Genomic DNA, 17,304 nt, shown 5'->3' with positions numbered 1-17,304 from the left:
TTTTGGCCTCCCAGCATGCAATGGGCCCGTCCATATATCCCCGCCTCCTGGCTCAGGCAAATCAGTTTTTTGTTTGGTGCAGCAGGAGCCGGACCATGGTCTAAGGCCTGCTGGTTTTTAGCAGCCAAAACCTTTTTTATTTTATTTTTATAATCTTACTATTTTTTCTGCGTGATCTTTCCAAACAGCGTCTTATACGTACCTTAGAGTCGCTCCAACAACTTTCCGCCGGGTCGCAACAATGCTTACCCACGAGTGCAGTGCTGTTTTGGTCGGCGTCTGTGTCGGATAAAACTAGCAGGTCCAGCAGACGTTACCAAGCTGTGGCCAGAGCACGGGGAGAAGGTAAGGCACTGGTTCCGCATAGAGGGGGAACACGGACACAGCCGCACTCTTTTGGGAGGAGACTACCAAACAGTCGCTGACGCGGCTGCCTCCAAGAGTGCACCAGCGCTAGGCCTTAGGGATCAAAGGCTCCAGGGGGTAGTTTGAGGCCGCGATCCCTAGGGTTGATGTCAGCAGTGGGGAGTCAGACGCTTCCCTGGTCGCCCCTCCCCACGGTTCATGACCAGTTTCCTCCGAGTCTTCGCCATGAACTGTTGTCCCGCTTCCGTCCAAGACGCTGTGTACTAAGGGGACCCAGTCGCAGCATAGGCGGCTGTGTAACTAGTCCGTCAGTGTTCACTTGGGCGTCTGTTCAGTATACAGTAGGTTCACGGAGCAATTGTGTACACTATTTGCGAGCGCTGAGTGGATCCAGATGCTAACATATTGATAAGTCCTGGAAGCGGGGTGAGTCTCCCTGTATCCCACTCTACGGAGCTGAGTATTACGGCACTAAGTCTCTACCTTTGAGTACGAATAAGATAAAGTGCCTGATGCACAGCAATAGTTATCAGACTCATATGCATCTGAATATGTTTAAAACTCCTATATAAGGTAATGCAGTAATGTTTCTCCTACACAGTAGTAATGTATTTGTAGTTGATTATGTGCTCATATTGCTTATTATACTAATGTATAACTTGTGACTGACTGCTAGTGTGATTGCTGACTTTACTATAATCCATCAGTTTTTCTGTGTGTTCCGATCCTCAATGCTGGTGCAAAGCAGGGTAGGGTCGGATTGTATGTCACTTTAACAAATTTTAAAGTGATTACAGTCACAAATTGTGTATTAACACTGTAAAGATGTGTGATTTATTAATCATGTCTAAATGCGGCAAAGGTGAGGAAAATACGCTTTCCACAGCAGCATCAGCACTCATTTCATGTTGTCTTGCAGAGCTAGATTAACCTATCAGGACTGGTTCAATGGGATTATGTGCAAAATGATTTAGTTGTCTCAAAAGCCGCTTAAGTAACCGAGGCAGGCACAGGTTCTGGTGAACCTTCATGGGCTACTTTGCACTGACATTAGCCAATGTAGCTGAGCTATTAACCTTTTACATGCAGCTTTCATTCTGAAGTGATCCACCTAGGGAATGGCAGCCTCTTAACAAAGGCAGGCTGAAAGGCCGATGGTAAGTAAATCATAGATATGATACAACATCTTCACAGTCTACACATGTTTAACTGACGACTCATTGCACTTTGGAGGGTCTCAGCTCAGTGGACATACCTGAGCTAATTAGTGCTAGGTAACCCATTCTATCCTCAGAAGCAGCAGAGCCTGTGTTAGAAACGAAGGCAACTGTGTTTAAACGTCTGATGGAAATTACTGTATGTTGCGTTACGTCCAATACGAAGTTAGAATTTCAGGGAATGGATTTCCAATGATCCTCGTCCAGCTGGGGACTGTGTTTAAAAGATAAAATAAGGGTGTGTCCCAAAGTAGATTCAGAGATCTTAGATTGCAGTGAAAATCTACATTATTTTTGTTTTCAACATAAATGATGTCATGGAAACGAGACTCAAGGGTTTTCTAAAGACCATTTTTTCTTTTTGTCTGGGACAATCATTAGACAGCCTTGGCTTCAGCTCAGATAGTGTAAGCAGTGGCAGCCTGGGCTGATGCATTGAAAGGGGATCTTTCAGTGGCATCTAGAAAGCAAAAATTCCATAATGCATATCAAACAGGCAGCGATGAGCGGACCTGAATATGGGTACAATTGCCTCTCATTCAGCAGCAGCAGCCCGCATAGCAAGTTGGCTATGTACATGGTAAGATGACTCAGAATCCAGGAAGGTTCTGGAGTCTTATCTTTGTTACTGGAAATATTATTTTTGATAAAGAATTAACAGTATTTGGAATCAGATTCCAAGAAAGTGAAGTTACCTTTCACACAAAAATTCAAGCCTACTTTCCAGCTTTCCGGTCCTTTTGGAATCAAGGAAAAGGAAAGGGTAAAAGACACAGTCCAATCCATCAAGTCTGATAGGACTAAAAGGTATTGGGCTACCAGAGGACTGGTTTTCAAATCTGAGAGAAGCCATCAGCCTGATGTGAGGGCCTCCACCTGGGGTGACCCAGGTTGGGAGGCTGATTTCTTCAGTTTGCACAGAGCTGGCAGCAGTCTACTACAGATGTCTGGGTGCAAAAAAGCGGTATCTCACGGTATGATGTACAGCCACACCACACTGGACATGCCCAATCTTATCTGATCCTGGAAGCTAAGCAGTGTTGGTCCTGGTTAGTACTTGGATCGTAAACCTGGTAATACCAAGTGCTGTAGGTGTTTTCAAGAAACACCCTCAATAAAAAATTGTACCAGCCCGTCTTCAGTGGAAATGAAGTTTAGGGCTTTGCAAGAGGCAGTTCAAGTGCTTCAGTCAGGATTGATAATTCAGTTCCTTTTGCACATTAAGGACAAGGTTTGATTCCAACCTCTTTCTAGTCCAGAAGCCAAATGGGTCATTCCAGCCCATACTCAATCTCAAAGCACTGAACAAGTACTTTTGGGTGCCTCAGGTTTCATATGTAGACTTTACATTCCATTATTTCTGCCATAGAGCAGGAGTATTTAGGGCATACCAGAATATTTAGGATGCCTATCCACATGTTCCTGTAGCACTGTTCCGTCAGTGCTATGTTAGGTTGCTATCCTCCAGCCTCAATTTCAGGCCCTACGATTGGGCTGACCACAGCTCTCAGAGTATTCACCAAAATTATGGTAGTGATGGTTTCTTATCTCTGTTAGCAGGAGATAAGTATTTTATAAAAACCCTTACCTCGACGACTTAATCCTGGCACAGTCTCAGGAATTGTTCACTGTCATCTGTAACAGACAACAGCTTGTTACAGAGATATGGTTGGCTCATAAATTGGGCAAAGTCATCTCTGGTTCCGTCACATCGGATGACTCACTTGGGGGCTGTGTTGGAGTTGGGTATTCAGAGAGTAATTTACCTCTTAACAAAATATCCAAAATTAACTTAAGGATTCAGGAATTGCTACGCAGTCAAACTATCCATTTACGCGGTAATGCGTGTGATGGGTTTGATGGTGTAGACATTGGACATGATGGAGTATACTTAGTTCCATTAGATACATCTGCAATGTCTGATCATTTCCAAGTAGAAATGTTTTTCATCAGACAATAAAAGTGCAGATTATGGTCTTCCTCTGAAAGTTAGGAGGTCAATAGCTTGATGGTTATTGGACATCCTATCCTGGACAAAGGAAGGCTCCTTTGAATATCAGATGGCAACTCGGACAGTGGATGCCAGCCTGTGGGGCTGGGGTGAAGTATCAGGAAGGAGTTGCTTCCAGGGGCAGTGGACCAAGGAAGAAATGTTGCCTGCCAATAAATATATCGGAACCTCGGGCCATATATATGGCATTTATTCAGGCAAAGGATATCCTTCTGATGAATCCAGATCGAATCTGCTCAGACATGCAATGGCAGTGACGTATCTCAACCATCAGGGAGGATCTCGCAGCCAAAACATAATGAAGAAGGTAAGTCACACTTTAAGGTAGACAGAACTTCATTATCCAGCCTTGTCTGCAGTACTCATTCTGGCAGTCCTAAACTGGGAAGCAGATTTTCTTAGTCCTCTCGCCATTCAGGTAAACGTATGGACTTACACCCCAAAGTCTTAAAAACTCTGGTAGTTAATGGGGATTACCGGAGATGCATCTCATGTCGTCCTGTCAGAACAATAACTGTTTCGCATAAGGGTCAGGAACAAATCCCAGAGTGATCTTGTGGATGACTTGTCAACTTTCTTTATCATCCACTAGGGGTCACTGGAGTACTCTTGGGATATGGACGGGCGTAGCCGAACAAAGGCACTGAATATTCAAATTTAGGACTCTCCCCCCCTCCATATCCCCAAGTACCTCAGTGTACTGTGCCAGTGTTTTTTCGGTGCTCACAGCACGAACATAGGCTTGTGGTATAACCACACTTGGATTTTTATTTTTTAATTTTTATTTTTAATTTTTATTTTTACACTTAGCACATCCCTTCCCAGTTTCTGGAAAAACATGGGTCCGGGATAGTGCCGCTGCACGGGCAGCGAATGGCGTGTCGGTCCTCACAAAGAGCACCCTCACAGCCACAGGCGCTATAAGAGGAGCGCATGGCGTGTCGGTCCTCACAAAGAGCACCCTCACAGCCACAGGCAGCCACTGTCTCCTGCAAGCTGAACGGAGCTTACAGAAAGAAGCTCCGGCACAGCCAGGATGAGACAAAGAGCTGGAAGAGCTACAGCTGCAAGGAGCTTACAGAAAGCCCGTCACAAGAGAAGCTGGAGGCTAAAACAGAGCTTGCAGAGAGAAGCTCGTCACAGCCAGGATGAAAACGGCACAAGGTATGGGTGTCAGGGCGGTCAGCGCACGCTGCCGCCCTACTGTGTGTGATGTTATACTGTAACGCCGCTGAAGGGGTCCTGCTTAACTACCCTACAGAGCGGCCGCACGTCACTCAGCCGCCGGCCGCTCTCACTGTACCCGCCGCTAAGCACGCCGCTGAAGGGTTCCTGCTTAACTACCCTACAGAGCGGCCGCACGTCACTCAGACGCCGGCCGCTCTCACTGTGCACGCTGCCGAGACTTTACCGTGTGCTAAAGAGCGGCCGCACGTCACTCAGACGCCGGCCGCTCTCACTGCGCTGATGGACCGGCACCAATACAGAGGCGCCGCCGAGAGTCTCCCGTGTATTAACGAGCGGCCGCACGTCACTCACGGACGCCGGCCGCTCTTCCAGTCACCGCATGCTGATGTCGGACACAGAAACTGGGTACTATTGTTGGAAGGCCCGCCGCCGCCCGCTCTTCCGGACGGCTCCCCGGCGCTATATACAGCGTTCTCCTCCTCTCCCTGCACCCGATACCCGTACGCTGCAGGTAACATGGGGATGGGGGAGGGGAAGTAATGCCCATAGCAGCAGCAAAGGCTGCATGGGTTAAAAATAGACACAAGCAGCAAAGCGATTTTTATACAGTGTCAGGGGCTATAATATCACAGAACTGTGATTATACATGTTATATATATATAATATATAATGAAGATTTTTGCTGCCAGAACTGTGTCTGATATCAGTATAAACTGTGATTATATGTTTAAGCAATTTATATATATAATATATATATGAGGCTTTGGTTTGCAATAGGCTATCAGTGGCATAATCTATTCCACGTTTAACCATGTTTTCTGTTATTTTCTGTTAAGGCTGCAAGATAATAACATTAACTGCAGGCAGTGTAATGGATAACTAAATTCATGTATTTTTACTGTATCCTACACCTGTGTTATCATTGTATAATCTGTATAATAGGCTATTAAGCCTATATATTAAAACTGCAGCAAATAACCTGTACGGTGATTTTATGTGAAAACATGGCATGGCGGCCATTTTAATCATTGCTGTGTTTCCAGTTATAATTCCAGAACATTCCGGCCATACACCTCTACTCCACAAGGAGGCGCAGGGGTGTTAGTGGGAATTTTTAGTTCAGGATAATGCTAGAACATTCCTGCCCTACATCTTTAAGCCACCAGAAGGCGCTGGGGTGTTAGTAAGAATTTGGTTCGGGTTTCATATGCCATGTGAACTACTTTTCACATAAAGAACACTTTAGTTTCCTAAAGATTTCCGTAGAGATAAATATGCTGTTCAGCAATAACATATTTATATATATATATATATATATATGCCATATAATAACTTCATTAAGTCGTGCAAGTGTCTGTCTGTTGCCGATTATGATGTCTGTCTACATAGCGAATAAGGCTCTAGTGCAGACTAAAAATATTTAATTATTTTTTTTAAGAAACCTATGTTAACATTGGCATTTCAAATTAAAAGAGCGGTAATCGGAGTCTCGAAATGACTCTGCCAGCTCTAACAAAAGACAGTCTTTACAAAGGGCCAATTTCCCTTTGGATACCAAAGGGTTTATGTCACTGGTCTTATAATTTAATGCACGATTCTATGTCAAATCTCACACCGAATAGTGCGGGGTTTTGGACAACCATACATAATCGTTTCCAAAAGGACGCGATCCACCATTGGAAGATGCGTTTCTGTCAAACATTACAAAAACCCAAGATACAGTTGGGTCACTAGAATCTATGTATGAAACCATGACGATCACTGTTAAAAGAAGCTGCAGAGTATATCTGTTAAGCTTCTGCTAACGCCGGTTATTTTCATTGTCGCTAGTTAAGCGCGACAAGGCCAGAGCTTGTTTGCTCCTAAAATAATATACTTGTAACGGCATTTTAACCCTTTATAACAAACAGTCACGCTTTGTAACGAAGGGACGTCACAGTCAGCAAGCCAGTGGTTTGATGACCTCTTTTATAATTGTGGAAGCGCGTCTTTACATGTTACTTTTGCGAGATTTCATGACTTCAACTCATATATGTCTCAGCTATTTACAGCTTAAAGTACAAAACTGATTCTGTCGAACGGTTTGGCAATATGTCATTTAGTCTTTGCTGGTTTATAAACCAGCCAATAGTACGCCAACAGAGTCAGAGTTACTTATTCCCCTCTGTTTGAGCAAAACCAAACAGCTCCGTTGCAGTATCAATCAGCAAGTCATTTACTACAGTTAGAAAATGGATTTTCTGTAGTTAGTATTTGCTTTTTGCAGCCACAAAATTGCATAATTGCATTTGAAATTCACAATGCGTATTTACCCAGTCCGGTTTCTTCATCTCAGGTTCTAGCGTTTGCAAATCGCCACAACCATTACCCATTTCATTTCTACCGTTGCTTATCGCTTCCGGTATTTACCAAAGTGATGTTGGGATCATAGCTCATCTCACATAAGAACTATGTATCAACAAAGTTCTTCTAACTTGCGCTACTAAAGTATACTGCGGTAGCAGATCAAGTTCGAAAACAATCGCATCTAAGTCTGTCTAAACGATGTCAATTCCTAGGTAAGATTATAAATATGGTAAGTCAAAGACTTTTACCTACTACACCAGCAAGAACAAAAGTACACGCACTCTAGCGGTACATTGGTGTATTCATCTATTAAGAATAAAGATGTGTTTTCAATTTAGTTCGCCACCATTCACTCGCGTTTTCCACAGAGGGACAAGGGTGCTTATACTCTGGACGACAGTCACAGAGAGTCAGGATTTGTAGTTAAAATCAACTCAAAGGTTCTAAAACACGACAGATTGCTGTCGATAAATGTCCTAGAACTCTGTGCATTTTACAATGCAATAAATGATTCGCTTTCAGTCTGACCAGGCATAGACTCTGGTTTCTCTTCAGAACGAATACATCTTTCGCTTTTTACTAAAGATTTCCGTGGAGAGAAACAACCGTGAGTTTCATGTAATTTTGTTTTTCATGCCTAGATCACGCTGGCCTTAAGCAGTCAAACAAAGCAACGCCAGTTGTATACACAACAACCAGTGAGAACCAAGAAGCCGCATGGCAATGCAGCAGGTCACTCAAATCTTCAATGGCTCAGAACGCCATTAGGTGAAAATGTCAAGAGATCAATCAGTGAGTGGACATCTGTTAGACAGATGATCTCACCCGTCAGGATTTGGATCTTGAAAACTGGACATTAAATCCAGAGGTGTTTCATATGTGAGTCCACAGAAGGGGGTTGTCCTCAAGTATACATGATGGCATCTCGCCACAATTACAAAAGCTCAGTAGGTGTACAAAACAGTTCACAAGGGCAGTGGCGGTGAAATCTCTCACATTCATGGGGTCATTCAGCATCGTGTATCTGGCTCCACCATTTTCCGCTTCTCTCTCCGTTGCCAAAACGGATCAGAAGACAGTTCGTCACAGTCATACTGGTGGTAGCTCATGGGTTTCGGAGAAGTTTGCTTCTCGAATTTTCAAGGAATACTTGCACACGATCTTAGCCCTCTCATAATACGTCCAACCTGTTACATCAGGGAACGTTCTTTTATCCATAGTTACCTATATACCTATTATCTGTATACCTATTATCTGTGTACCGCAGCTGCGGTTGACGGGGTGAGGGTTCAAACCGCCCTCTTAGAAAATAGAGCATTACAGTATCGGTTATACCAACCATGTAACGAAATAGTAAGCCGCTTAAGGCAGCTCATTATTAAAAAATTTCGTGTGCTTACATAGGTTGTAAACCTCGGAAGTTTCCAACATCATACTTCAAGTACCCGTATTCGGTTAAACGGGATGGGATGGAAAACTGCGTTCATCTGCACTAACAGTGCAGGTATCTGTGTGGTAAACGTATTTTCAAAGACGTTTGCCTCTATTTGCGTCTGTAAACCTCTTTCTACAAGGTGTCACCAAAGTTCAGACTCTATTTATCCCACCTACAGCGCCAGGCGATTTGAGGTTGGGTTCAGATTTATTACAGTTTTCATATTTTGGAACCCTTTCAACAAAGGGGAATTAAGTTCATATTTTTTGAACCTTTACAACAAATGAGAATTAAGTTTCTTACTTTGGAAAACATTTTTCTTCTAGCCTTGCCTTCGGCAAGGGTGCTTCGGCAAGGGTTTTGTTTTCATATTTGGGTGCCTTGTATTCCAAGCCACCGTATTTAAGTTTTCTCATGGCAAAGCAGATCTTCGGACGAAATCCGCTTTCGTATTCTTCACATCAATATACCAATAGTGGTTCCTGTGGGGACAGCACATTCTAGAATTCTGAATGTGGTACACGCATTACGCGTTTATATATGTACCGAACGTCTACATTACGTGATATAAATACGTTGTTTGTTCTATATAATACTGCAAACTGGGGTTAGCCAGTTTCTCAGCAGACATTATCCAGTTGGATAATAATGACTACAAGTCAGGCTTACTTTAAGGCTAAGTTACAATCGCCTACGTCAGTAATAGTTCATCCCACAGGTTCTGTGGGAATGTCAGACCCAGCGGGTCGTGGAGCGTCTATGACGCGGCTACATAGCCTTCAGTGCACCACGTTTGTGCACGTTTACACGTTATGAATGGTGGCGCCATCAGCATTCAGCTTTGGCCTGCCTACTGTTACAAGTATCAAACAGCTCTCCCGCCCACGAGGGAAGCTTTGGTACGTCCCAAGAGTACTCCAGTGACCCCTAGTGGATGATAAAGAAAATAGGATTTTGGTACTTACCAGGTAAATCCTTTTCTTTGAATCCATAGGGGGCACTGGACGCCCACCCAGAGCAGTTTTACCTGGGTTGTTTTAAGCTCAAGGGAGCTTAGTAAACAAATTTTACTTGGGTGGTGTTAAGCTCAAAGGAGCTTATGGTAACACATTTTCACCGATTGGTTCAAATTATAAAGTTCTATCGGTTAAGGTGTCAACTGTTTAGTTGACAATAAGGTTACAGGTCAACTTTGTGGTTGTCTGTTATGTTATAGGAATTCTCCATTGTCAATCCTCTCTATATCCTGTTCGCTCAGTAAAAAACACTGGCACAGTACACTGAGGTACTTGGGGATATGGAGGGGGGGAGAGTCCTAAATTTGAATATTCAGTGCCTTTGTTCGGCTACGCCCGTCCATATCCCAAGAGTACTCCAGTGCCCCCTATGGATTCAAAGAAAAGGATTTACCTGGTAAGTACCAAAATCCTATTTTCGTCTGGTTCATGTGTTTCCACCAATTGCCTTATGATACTGGGTGATAGGAAAGGTAAGACAAGGAAGGGTGCTGTGATACTAATAGCTCTGGCTTGGCCCAGAAGACATTGGTACACAGATCTGCAGACTCACAAAAGGTAATTCTAATTATGCTCAGAGCAAGGAAAACTTCCTCAGCTCGCATTGATCACCAAATATGGCAGACCTATATTCTATGTTGCAGGGATCCAAAATTTTACCCTTTTGGTTCTTCAGAGTTTTAGCATTCCTTTAGGCAGGAATGCATAAAGGTTTATGGCTGACTTCCTTGAGATTACAAGTGTCAGCATTGACTGTATGGTTCCAAAAGAAAATTGGGAACCTACAGGATGTGCGCACTTTTTTCCAAGGAATGCTGAACATTCAACCTCCTTTGGTTCTTCCTAGAGTGCCTTGGGATTTAAGTTAGTCCTAAAGGCCCTTCAGGTTGTCCCATTTGAACTACTTGAAAGAGTGAATCTTAAATGGTTGACAGCTAAAGTTATCTTTCTACTGACTGTTACTTCAGTTCGAATTTCAGATTTAGGGGCATTACGTCATCCTCCATTTCTGAAAAAAAAATTTTTATCCAGATATAGCAGTTCTTCAAACCAAATCTGGGTAACTTCCTAAGGTGGTTTCTAAACCCCATCTTAAGGAAGAAATTGTAGTCTCTGTCTTCTAGGTGCCAGATTTTGCTGCGAGAGATGCATCGTTCGACGTAGTCTGTGCCTTAAGGATCTACGTGGATCATACCAGTGCCATCAGAAAGACAGATACTCTCTTCATTCTCTATGAAATTCACAAGTGAGGATGGCCTACGGAAAAGCAGACACTGGGGAAGTGGCTTCAGATGAAAATTTCAGAAGCATATTCTCAAGCTGATCTCTCTGTTTCCAGCTAATGTATCTGCTCATTCTACTTGTAAGGTAGGCCATTATGGGCAGCACAATGTGCTGTTTCAGCAGAATAGATATGTTAGGTAGACACACGTTCTCCATTAACACAATCATTAGACATTATGCCTTGATACTTTTGCCTCTCGGGACGCTGAATTCGGGTGAAGGATTCTCCTGTCTAATCAGGAACATCCCCACCACTAAATTGCTTTGGGACATCCCAAATATCCTGTGGACCTTGCAGGAGAAATATATGTTTTGGTAAGAACTTACCGCTGATAGCAGTATTTCTCCGAAGTCCACAGGGATCCCACCCTGACGCACCTGATTTGAGGATCCTTTTACTTACTAACCTCTTCCTGCTTGTACGAAAGGGTGTGCATGTGTGTTCTTCTCGCCTGATTAGGGCTCTACATGATGCTCCTGTCATGAGCTTTGGAAAACAACAGATTTGCCTGAGCCAGGAGGCGGGGATATATGGACGGGCCCGTTGCATGCTGGGAGGCCGAAAAGCTTTGGCTGTTTGGTGCAAATCCACTGTCGCTCCACCATATCCCAATGTATCCTTTGCACGTAGGAGAAATACTGTTTCTGCTGCGGGGTACACTGGGCTCCACAAGGAAGGGTGTAGAGTAGGATCTTGATCCGAGGCACCAACAGGCTCAAAGCTTTGACTGTTCCCAGAATGCATAGCGCTGCCTCCTATATCAGCCCGCCTCCCTGCACAGGATCTCAGTTTTGTAGTTGGTGCTGCAGTAGCAGGCACTTAACAGAGGGGCTGCTCCAGGCAGCCCTAAGAAGAGCTTTTTTTCTGAGGAAAAAAGTGAAGACTTCAAGGGCAGCAGCAGTGTTACATGTCAGTGGACATTCACGGCTGCAGCTCCGGCTCTCCCCAGCGGCGCTGTACAGTCCCGAGCCCTGGTTGCCGGGTAACTACAGCAGGAGGCTCCGGTTTTCTTCTTGTCAGGCAAACACGACGCGGGCTCTCCGGGATCGCGTGGCCGCGCTTCAGGAGGTGGTAAGTGGGTCCCGCTTGCGGGACCCGGTCTTTATCGCGATCCGGCGCGGTCAGTGGGAGGCGGGCCGCGCGCGCTGGCGGTGGACACTGTGGCAGTACAGGCGATCCCACTAGATCACCAGGGCATGGGACAGGTCAGGTTTTCTCTATAAACCGTTTTATTAGAGCCCGCAGTACCCGGTGGTTTTGCCAGCAGGGGGATAGAGCTTGGACCTGAAGCCCCAGGGTGCCATTTTCTGCAAATGTTCCCGCCCTGGAGCTGCATATCTGTCTCTCCCTCACTCCCTGGCAGTGTCTGCGGCGCCATTATCCCTCAGCTCACTGTTCCTGTGAATGCTTGGGCAAATCCTCCTATGTAAAGCCGCCTGGTTGTCAGTGCTGTGACTTTACAAGACACTTAAGTATTCTACCTGCCTTTTTTTAGTCAGTGTTAGTTAAGAAAGAGTGCACTTAGTCAGGTTTTCTAGTACAATTACCCTGTGATATACATCCAGTTCTTACTGTGTACTGTTATATCTATTGTTATATAGCTGTGTAAGCTAGTCCAGTGCAGTATTATTGTTAGTAATAACCTCTGCATTGTACAGACTGTGACTATTTGTGTGTTCATTTGATAGCTGAGTGGTGTCAATTTCGTGTCTTTCACTCAACTTGCTATCCCTATATTAAATAACCTGAGGGGGCTTGGTGCGTCAGGTTTTATCTAATATAGGATTTTCACAAAGATATACTGTATTACGTATTTTTCTCTGATTTAGTCACCATATCTCTCCTTTATCTCTGCTGGTGCTGACTACATGCGCAGGGGTTTGGGCTAGAGGTATTGTGCTGATGACAAATTGTACGGTGTTACCTGATACTGCAAGTTATATCATGTCTGCTTCTGAGGGTTCTGGGGCTGAACACACTGCCGGTGTTGCTGAAGCCGCAGATACCTATGAGGAGAATATAGCAGCTTTGGGCTCTGGTTCTGTGGGCTCTTTGCCCCCCAGTGGGACGGGGCAAATAATGACCCGCCGTGGGCCGCTTTTTCCACGCTTCTACATACGCTAGTTCATAAACGAACACCCCCTATGGGACCCCCAATGCCGGTGCAACCGTTTGTGGTCCCTGCAGCTAACCCGCCGTGGGCGGACGATTTATGTGCTCAAATAAAGAAGTTGAACCAGTCCCTGACTACTAAAAAGTCTGACCGTCGCTCACCTACGTCCAAGAGGTCCTCTAAGCGAGCGCTTGTCTCCTCACAATCCACTGCTGTCACTGAAACCTCGTCTGATGAAGACGGCACTTACACTGACCCCACAGGTTCTGACTCGGATACGGCTGATGGGGAGGGTGGTTCACATGTGGATGTTCCTGATCTTTTGGAGGCTATTAAGTTAATTTTACAGATTACGGATGATCCCGAGCCATCCGTTCCTCCTAAGAAACCAGATAGGTTCAAGCGTCAGAAGGTGATTAAACAAGTTTTACCTCACTCTGACCACCTAGTGGATATACATCAGGAACCCTGGGAAAACCCGGCTACGAAGTTTGTGCCTCAAAAGGAGATGCTGGCTCGCTATCCCCTCGCGCCGGAGCTGTCTAAGAATTGGGAAACGCCTCCTCCAGTGGACTCACATGTGGCTAGGATGGTGGTTTCCTCAGCTCTACCGGTCACCACCGTCACGTCTCTAAAAAAAATTCCTACGGGTAAACGTGTGGAGGGTTGTCTGCACAAAGGCCCACTATTGCAGCTACTTGGGCTGCAGAGGCCATTGAAGCATGGGCCTTGGAGTTAGATGCTGAAATCTCCTCTGACCATGCTAGACAATACTTGTCTTATATTGTCACAGGTTCTCGTTATATTAAAGAGGCGGCTTCTGATGCTGGTATCCTGGCAGCCAAGGCCTCTACTACGTCAGTCCTGGCTCGCCGGATATTGTGTCTGAGATCCTGATCTGTGGATCTGGACTCTAGAAAAACCCTGGAGGTACTCCCTTTTAAGGGAGATATTCTGTTTGGGGAAGATCTAAATAAGATTGTGGCTGACCGGGCTACTGCCAAAACTGCCTGTCTGCCAAGTACTGCTCCTTCTGTGTCGAAGGTTAAAGGTACTTCCTTTCGTCCTTCAGGTAAAGCAAAAGGTCAGGCGTACAACAAGCAGGCCTGCACTTCCAAACCTGGTAATCCTAAGCCCAAAAGAGCCTGGGCGGCCCATCAGCCAGCTTCCAAGACAGATAAGCCTGCCGCATGACGGGGCGGGCCTCCCTCTGGGGGATCCCGGGGGGGGGCGGCTTCTAGGGTATACCCAGGAATGGTTGAAGACCACTTCAGATGCCTGGGTACGGGAAGTCGTCACTCGAGGTTACGCCATAGCCTTCAAAAACCGACCCCCTCATCGATTTTGCCAGACAGATGTCCCGTTGGACAAGACAAAGGCAAACACTCTACATTCGGTGGTACAGACCCTCCTGGATACAGGAGTCGTAGTACAGGTGCCTCTTGCACAGAGGGGCCGGGGTACTATTCTCCGCTGTTTCTAGTCCCGAAACCGAATGGATCCTCCCGGCCCATTCTCAACCTCAAGGCATTGAACAGGTTTGTGAAGGTTTTCAAGTTCCAGATGGAAACCCTTCGCTCTATAGTTCTGGCCTTGGAACCTGGGGACTTCATGGTCTCCCTGGATATACAGGATGCTTACCTGCATATTCCTATAGCAGTGTCTCATCAGCAATACCTGAGATTTGCGATTGGCAACTGCCATTACCAGTTTCGGGCGTTACCTTTTGGTTTAACAACGGCTCCGCGAGTCTTTACAAAAGTCATGGCGGTGATGAAGGTGGTACTCCGCCGTCAAGGGGTCAGGATACTGCCGTATTTGGACGACTTGTTAATCCTGGCAAATTCCCCAGAACTCCTGCGTCATCTAGATGTGACGGTCCGGTTTCTGCAAGCCCACGGGTGGCTCATCAACTGGAAGAAGTCATCCCTGATCCCTGCTCAGAGCATGGTGCATCTGGGAGCACTATTGGACATTCACAACCAGCGGTTGTTCCTGTCTCAGGAAAAAGTCCTTAAACTTCAGGACAGGATTCGTTGCTTCCTATCTCGTCCGCAAGTGTCGATACATTCGGCGATGCAGGTGCTGGGCCTCATGGTGTCAGCATTCGACATGGTGGAGTACGCTCAATTTCACTCTCGCCCTCTCCAGAGGCTGATTCTAGCCAAATGGGACGGCCTGCCTCACCGGATCAGGTCTCAAATGATCTTATTGACTCCGGAGGTCCGTCTGTCGCTGCTCTGGTGGCTCCGGGACCAACGACTGTGCAGGGGCCGTCCGTTCTGGATATCCGACTGGGTCCTGTTGACGACAGCATGCCAGGCTACGAGGTTGGGGTGTGGTGCTGGAGCAACACTCCCTTCAGGGGCGGTGGACCAAGGAGGAGTCCCTCCTCTCGATCAATATTCTGGAGTTGCGGGCGGTCTTCAACGCCTTGAACCTAGCCCAGCATTTAATTCAGAACCGTCCTGTTCAAGTACAGTCGGACAACGCCACCACAGTGACTTACATAAATCATCAAGGCGGCATTCGAAGCCGCCTAGCAATGAAGGCAGTCTCACGGATTCTACAGTGGGCAGAACGCCATCTACCGGCCATATCGGCAATATTTATTCCGGGAGTCCTGAATTGGGAAGCGGACTTTCTCAGTCGTCAGGACGTGCATGCCGGCGAGTGGGGCCTCCATCCAGAAGTGTTTCAACTCCTAGTGGAAAGGTGGGGCCTTCCAGACGTAGATCTGATGGCGTCACGACACAATCACAAGGTTCTGGTCTTTGGAGCAAGGACAAGGGATCCTCAAGCAGCATTCGTGGATGCGCTGGCAGTACCGTGGAGATTTCGGCTGCCGTACATGTTCCCTCCGGTGTCACTCCTGCCCAGGGTAATTCAATAGTTCAAGCAAGAAAAACGAATTCTGCTTCTCATAGCTCCAGCGTGGCCCAGACCGCACTGGTTCTCAGACCTGCAAGGCCTATCGTCAGAGCGTCCAATTCTACTTCCACAACGCCCAGACCTCCTCGTTCAGGGCCCCTGTGTCTACCAGGACCTAGCCTGGCTGTCTTTGACGGCGTGGCTCTTGAAGCTTCCGTCTTAAGGGCTAAAGTGTTTTCTGAGGCGGTCATTCAAACTATTTTGCGGGCCCGGAAACCGGCTTCGGCTCGGATTTACTGTAGGGTCTGGCATTCTTACTTTGGTGCGCATCTAACGATTATGACGCTTCCAAGTTCAGTATAGCCAAGTTGTTGGCTTTTCTTCAGCAGGTCCTGGACCTTGTTGGTGTGGTTTCAGTGATAAATTGCGACCTTACCTAATGTGCATACCTTTACTCAGGGTGTGTTGCGTATCCAACCTCCCTTGGGACTTGTAACGCCTCCAAAACCACCGACAAGAGTCTCCGTTTGAACCTCTTGGTTCAGCTGACCTTAAGTGGCTTTCCCTTAAGGTGGTGTTTCTGCTGGCTATTGCTTCAGCTAGAAGAGTGTCAGATTTGGGTGTCTTGTCCTGTAGTTCCCCATATCTGATATTTCACCGTGACCGGGCTGTTCTTAGGACTCGTATCAGATATTTACCTAAAGTGGTTTCTTCGTTCCACCTTAATCAGGAGATTGTAATTCCGGCACTCATTTCTCCTGATCTGTCTCCCAAAGAGCGGTCTTTGGATGTGGTACGTGCTCTCCGTATCTATGTGAAGAGAACTGTTCCTATTAGGAAATCTGATTCTCTTTTTGTTGTGTTTGGGTTTCACAAACGGGGCTGGCCTGCTCACAAGCAAACTCTGGCCAGATGGATTAGAATGGTGATTGCACATGCTTATGTGAAGGCTGGTCTCTCTGTTCCTGATCACATTAAGGCCCATTCTACTCGGTCTGTTGGACCTTCTTGGGCGGCCCAACGTGGTGCGACCCTTGAACAATTGTGCAAGGTGGCTACGTGGTCCTCTGTGAACACGTTCATAAGGTTCTATGCGTTCGATACTGCCGCTTCCCAGGATGCTTCCTTTGGACGCCGGGTTCTTGTGCCCGCTACAGTGCGCCCCTCCCATAAGGAACTGCTTTAGGACATCCCCATTGTCCATTCCTTGTGGAGCCCAGTGTACTCCGCAGCAGAAAACGAGTTTTATGGTAAGAACTTACCTTTGTTAAAACTCTTTCTGCGAGGTACACTGGGCTCCAGAAGGCGCCCACCCTGACGTACTTAGCTTCTTTGGGTTGGTATGGCATTAGCCGCTGACACGTCTCCTGTCATGAGAATGCGGTGTTGTGGCTACTAACCATTGTCGTCTCTCTTCCTGCTACTGCATTGGACTGGTTAACTAAAAACTAAGCTC

At 46.2% G+C, this 17,304-nt stretch overlaps 1 non-coding gene across 1 annotated transcript; it reads left to right on the top strand.

Annotated features, from left to right (window-relative positions):
- The first annotated feature begins 7,663 nt into the window (after positions 1–7,663).
- Positions 7,664–7,778, top strand: LOC134913497 (U5 spliceosomal RNA). The gene has a single exon (XR_010177250.1). It is a non-coding gene; the product is annotated as a U5 spliceosomal RNA (small nuclear RNA).
- Positions 7,779–17,304: the final 9,526 nt, after the last annotated feature.

This window comes from Pseudophryne corroboree, chromosome 4, assembly GCF_028390025.1.
Source record: "Pseudophryne corroboree isolate aPseCor3 chromosome 4, aPseCor3.hap2, whole genome shotgun sequence".
In the NCBI taxonomy this organism is placed as follows: Eukaryota; Metazoa; Chordata; class Amphibia; order Anura; family Myobatrachidae; genus Pseudophryne; species Pseudophryne corroboree.
The sequence above is the reverse complement of the archived record's forward strand: the minus strand, read 5'-3'. Positions and strand labels throughout refer to the sequence as shown.